A 5696-nucleotide genomic window follows, 5' to 3' on the forward strand; every position below is an offset into this window, starting at 1 on the left:
CTTGTAGTTCTCTTCACGCACTGCGGCTAAGTCTCTGCGTTCCTCGGTTAGCATAAGGTCCAACCGTCTTTCCGCATCATTGTCTTCTGGCTGAATCAAGACTCTTGGTGAGGGTAAACCAATTTCGACCGGGACCATGGCCTCAGTGCCATAAGTGAGGCTGAACGGGGTTTCTCCCGTACTGGCCTTCTTCAGTGTTCTGTTTGCCCAAAGGACGTGCGGAAGCTCGTCCACCCAGCCGGATCTGTGTTCCAAGAGTCTTTTCTTTATGCCTTCGACGATGCTCTTATTTGCTCTTTCCACCTCACCATTACCTTGCGGGTGTGCCACTAGGTAAAGGTGTGGGTGATTTGAAGTTCTTTCAGCCACTGTTGTAGCTTCTTGTCAGCAAAGTTGGTGCCGTTATCGCTCACCAAATTCTGTGGAAGTCCAAAACGACAAATAATAAATTCCCAAATAAATTTTTTGATATGTTTCGCGGTTGTTTGGGCTAAGGGTTTTGCTTCTATCCACTTGGTGAAGTAGTCGATGGCTACCACTAGGAACTGAACATTTCCTGCTGCTGCAGGAAATGGGCCTGTCACATCGATGGCCCACTTCTGAAATGGCCATGAAGAGGTGACTGGAACAAGTTCATTCTTCGGGCGGTGCGTGTTGGGTGCGTAAAGCTGGCAAGACCTGCATTTTCTGATGTATGCCAGCGCATCCGTATGCATCCCCGGCCAAAAGTATCCCGCGTTGTTTAGCTTAGCTACAACAGCGCGGGGACCTGCGTGTACTCCACAGATGCCTTCGTGTACTTCCCTTAGGAGGTAGTCAGCATCTTGGTTGTCCACGCATCTTAAGAGTGGGCCAAGAAAGTTACGTCTGTAAAGGATGTCATCGATGAGTTGATAATTTAGTGCTTTACAGCGTAGTTTTCTTGCCTGTGTTTTTGACTCTGGTAGTGTACCTGCCGCAAGGTATTTTATTATTAGTGTCATCCATGTTTCTGTACCGGTTTGGATGACACAAATTTTCTTGTGCGGGACCGAAGGTGTCTCGAGGAGTTCAATGCGGATATCCTTTCCTAAGTGGGTGAAGGCTAATGATGCAAGCTTGCTTAACGCATCCGCATATTTGTTTTCACTTCGCTTGACGTGTATGACTTTGCAGTCGTTGAAATCGCGCATAAGGGATTTTGCTTGTGCGAGGTACAGGGCCATTGTGTCGTTCACGGCCGTGTACGTCCCGTTGATTTGATTGGCTACTAACATGGAATCCACGTGGGCTTCCAAGTTTTTCACTCCCATCTTACGCGCAATTCTCAGCCCAGCCAAGAATGCCTCATACTCGGCTTCGTTAATCGTACTTGGAAAGTCCAGTCGAATAGCGTAAGTGTATTCTTGGCCTGCTGGGTTGGTTAGTTTCAGCCCTGCGCCTGAACCCTCGTTACTGGCTGCTCCATCAGTGTAGAGTCGCCAGACATCATTGATGTCTTGTGCTGGAGAGGGTTGAGCCTCTTCCTGGCACTCTTTTTCCCGCGATGCAGGCACTTCTGCAATAAAGTCGGCCAAAACCTGGCCTTTTATGGCTGGTCTTGGCTTATACTTTATCGCGTACTCCCCTAACTCAATTGCCCATTTGGCTAGGCGTCCCGATAACTCAGGTTTGCCTAGAACGTTTGCAAGTTTGAAGTTGGAGAGAATGGTGATTGGGTGACCCTGGAAATATCGTCTTAACCTGCGTGAAGCGTGTATAAGTGCTAAGACTAATTTTTCGAGGGTAGAGTACCGGGTTTCTACGTCTGTTAAGATACGACTGACATAATAGATTGGCATCTGGATGCCTTTTCGCTCTACTAGCAGGACTGCCCCGGTTGCTCTATCTGTTGCGGAAAGGTATAGGATTAACTCCTCTCCCGCTTTTGGTGCTGTGAGCGTTGGGAGTTCGATCAAGCGTGACCGAATCTCCTGAAAAGCTGCTTCCGCTTCTGGTGTCCAGCGGAAGTGCGTTTTCTTTAAACAGTTTCTCAACGTTGACACGAAGGGAAACGACTTATCCGCGTGGTTTGCCAAAAAGCGATTAAGTGCCACTAGTCGTCCATTCAGTGTCTGAGCCTGTTTGATGGTAGTAGGTGATTCCATTTTGATAATGGCTTCGACCTTTTCAGGGTTCGCTCTGAAGCCATCTTTAGTGACGATGACCCCCAAGAACTTCCCTTCTTCCATTCCAAAGGCACACTTGCTCGGGTTGAGCTTCATGTTTATCTTCCTGAGCGTGTTGAAAGTTTCTTCGATGTCTTTCAACATCGCTTCTGGGTCAGGGCTTTTGATGACCAAGTCATCCATGTAGACTTCCAAGTTCCTCCCAATTTGGGCATGAAACTGGTTGTCCATCAGGCGTTGGTATGTGGACCCGGCATTCTTAAGTCCGAATGGCATCATTTGATAACAAAATGTGCCATCGGGCGTCCGAAAAGCGGTTTTGTCCTGATCATCAACGGCCATGTGGATTTGATGGTACCCCTTATACGCGTCCAGGAAGCATTTGAGGCGGAACGGTGCCAACGAATCCACCTTAAGATCAATTTCAGGTAACGGATAACAATCTTTGGGGCATGCTTTGTTCAAGTCCTTGAAATCTACGCACATGCTCCATTGTTTGTTATTCTTCGGTACCATAACGGGATTTGCAACCCAAGTTTGATATCTACTAACGCGTACGATGCCTGCGTCAAGGAGTTCCTTGACTTGGGTTCTACACGCGTTAGTTTGTTCTGGCCCCATTACTCTGCGCTTTTGTACGATTGGCGTAACAGCTGGATCGCATTTGAGCTTATGCTCTGCCTTACATCGGGGTACACCAGTCATGTCAGCTGGTGTCCACGCGAAGATGTCAGCGTTTTTCTGTAATAAGCGCTTGAGTAAGGTGCGTGTGGGATCAACAACTGTTGGGCCAATGGAAACGGCCTGGTCAGGGTACTTGCCGTTGAAGGCCGATCTTTCTGGCTCGGTGATGGTTGGTTTAGCCATCTTTGGTTTGGGTTTAGATGAGACAGATGCGATGCATACCTGGGGAATGCCGGTGATCATCGCTACACCCTCAGCTGTTGGTCATCCCATCATGCCGTGGACTGAGGATACCACGGCGTTGAATCTTGCCATCCCGTCTCTTCCGAAGAGAATGTCGTATGTGTGGTGTGGCTTCCTCATTACGACAAAATCCACGTCTTCTGTGCGTGAGTGATTCCCGTCCGTAAGAGTGACGGGGAAAGATAGGATGCCCAGGGGGGTGTTTGTGCTGCCATCGAACCCTTCCATCGAGGCGCAGATCGTTTCCAGGCGCTCTTTGTCTTCGTCATCTAGCTTGTCGAAGAACTGCCTGTACATCACCGTTGACGAGGCGCCGTTGTCAGCAAGAGTGCGAGAAGTGATGTAGTGTCCCAGCTGGCTTTTGATGACGATAGGGCCTTCTTTGCTGGGTCCTCCTGGCACTCGCGGGAAGCGCACCTCAGCTTCCTTCCACGCACATGGTTCTGTCGTTCGCCTTTTTCTTCCTCTGATCTTGCCATGAACCATGTTGATGCTGATGTCAACGGGCTTTCGTCCGTTGCCTCGGTACCGGTTGTCGTTCCTTCCTCCCTTCTTGATTGATGCCACCAGGTGTGCCAGTCTTCCATCCTTGACGAATGGTTCAACAATATCCTTCAAGGATGTACACTCTTCCGTACTATGACCTTTGGTCCCGTGGAAGTCACAGGATTTGCTCTGATCCGCATTAGGTCGCTGCCGGATCATTGGAGCTTTTGGCCATGGTAGCTTTTCAGTGGCAAATATCTCCGTGACGCTTTTGGTGAGTGGCGTCCACCGGTGTTTTTGGCTTGAAGGGTGTGTGTGATTTCTTCCGCCAACAAGAGGGTGAGAGCTGGATGAGGTGTCAAAGTTTACCCTTGACTGCCAGATACCTAGCTTCCTCTTTTTGTTCTGCCGGGCGATCCGAACATTGTTTTCTCTAGTCCTCTGCGTGTAGAGGTGTGTACTCTGGGGAAGATCCCTTCCCAGCTGCTTCTCCGTCTCGGCAAAGCGCTTGGCCGCCGTCATGATGGCATCCCATGTTGATGGCATGCCATCCTTACCCGTCAATGTGCGGATAAGCTCTGGGTATTCGGCGCCCTGGATGAAAGCGGCGCGAACAAGATCTTCACTTATGTTGCCGAGACTTAGCTTTTTGGAGTTGAAGCGAGTGATGAAGTCTAGTAAAGATTCATCCTCCTCTCTAACGCAGTTGAGGATCGTCCACTGTTCTTCAGTATATTTCCTCTGCTGGCTGAAGTGCTGGCTGAACTTGTTCTGAAAGTCCGCCCAATCATAAATGTGGTGGACCGGTAAACGGTCGAACCATGCCCTGGCCGCTCCAACCAGAGTCATCTGGAACATATAACACCACGTGGGTTCCGTCCAGTTACTGACGGTTGCCCCCGCAATGAATCTGTTCAAGTGGTCGTCTGGGTCGGATAGACCATCGTAAGTGCCAATGTTGGACATTTGTTTGGCACTTCTCGGGGCGATTGCTTCCGCAATGTCCCTTGCGAACTTCGACTTTCCTGAATTTGTAGCAGTTGGTTTAAAGGTTTTGGAGAAGTCACGCGGGTTTCTCTCCGCATTCGTTGGTTTAAAGGCTTCCCCAAAATTCCTTTTTGGTTGGAAGTCCGTTTCCTTACGCTTCCCTTTCGCCTTATGGCGAGGGTTTGCGTCGGTATCGGATTCTTCCCTCTCATCGTCTGAGTACTCGCACTCACTGTTCATATTGAGATGTTGGCGAGTACTGCCGAATTCGTCAGCCTGTTGAACTGAACGCAAGCGTTCATCCAATTCAGCTTGGAACTCTTTCTGACGTGCCTCGGCCCACGCCTTAACTTGATCTAGTGTTTGGCGAGGGACCCTCGTTCGTTTTTCCAACTGGGCATCAGTGAACCCCAGTGGAATATTTACTGCACTTGCCCCGGCTTGGGTAACCGGGGTAGTGTTCGTAAGATTTGTATAACCGCCGGTGTTCCCCCCAGTTGCTGGGGTTGTGGTTACCGGGGTTTCTTGGTCGATTACTGGCCTTTGGACCGGAGTAACGTTAACCATTTCTTCAGAAATTTTGAAAAAACTAAGGATTAGTTCTAGCTTTTATGCACGGATGGCGCCAATGAAGAAACACTAAGTGACCCGGGGCAGATTACGGATAATCTGGGGGTTAAGTAATGTTTCCCACGAGGATGAGGTCCAGCAGAGAAGGTTTGTTCTTCAGGGGACCTGCAAAACAGACACCGTAAGCTCGTCACTGAGAAGGATGAGGTCCAGCAGAGAAGGTTTTTTTTATAGAGAGTAAACCTAATGCATGTTAACATCCATAAATCCGAATTTTGTGTCAATTTTAACATAGGTTAGGTTATCCTTACAGTGGGTAGCATAATATTTGTTAATATTAATGCTTGCAAATTAGGAAAAGCTATGTTTTATATGTCTGCTAGTATACTCGCAGATATCTTTTTGAAGAACTTAAACTTTCAAGAAGTTGAATGGAAAAATGCACATATAAACATAATATTTGACCTTGACCAATTTGACATGTTTCCTTATTGAGAGCAATATTTTGATTTTATTTGTTCGACCCGTTAGAAAAAAAAACATAACCAAAGTTTGACCCGTTTCCTTAAAACACCAAAA

The sequence above is a fragment of the Bidens hawaiensis genome, unplaced genomic scaffold (genome assembly GCF_021521415.1).
Source record: "Bidens hawaiensis isolate Kalapana, Puna unplaced genomic scaffold, B.hawaiensis_p1.1 tig00008283_1, whole genome shotgun sequence".
Taxonomy (NCBI): domain Eukaryota; kingdom Viridiplantae; phylum Streptophyta; class Magnoliopsida; order Asterales; family Asteraceae; genus Bidens; species Bidens hawaiensis.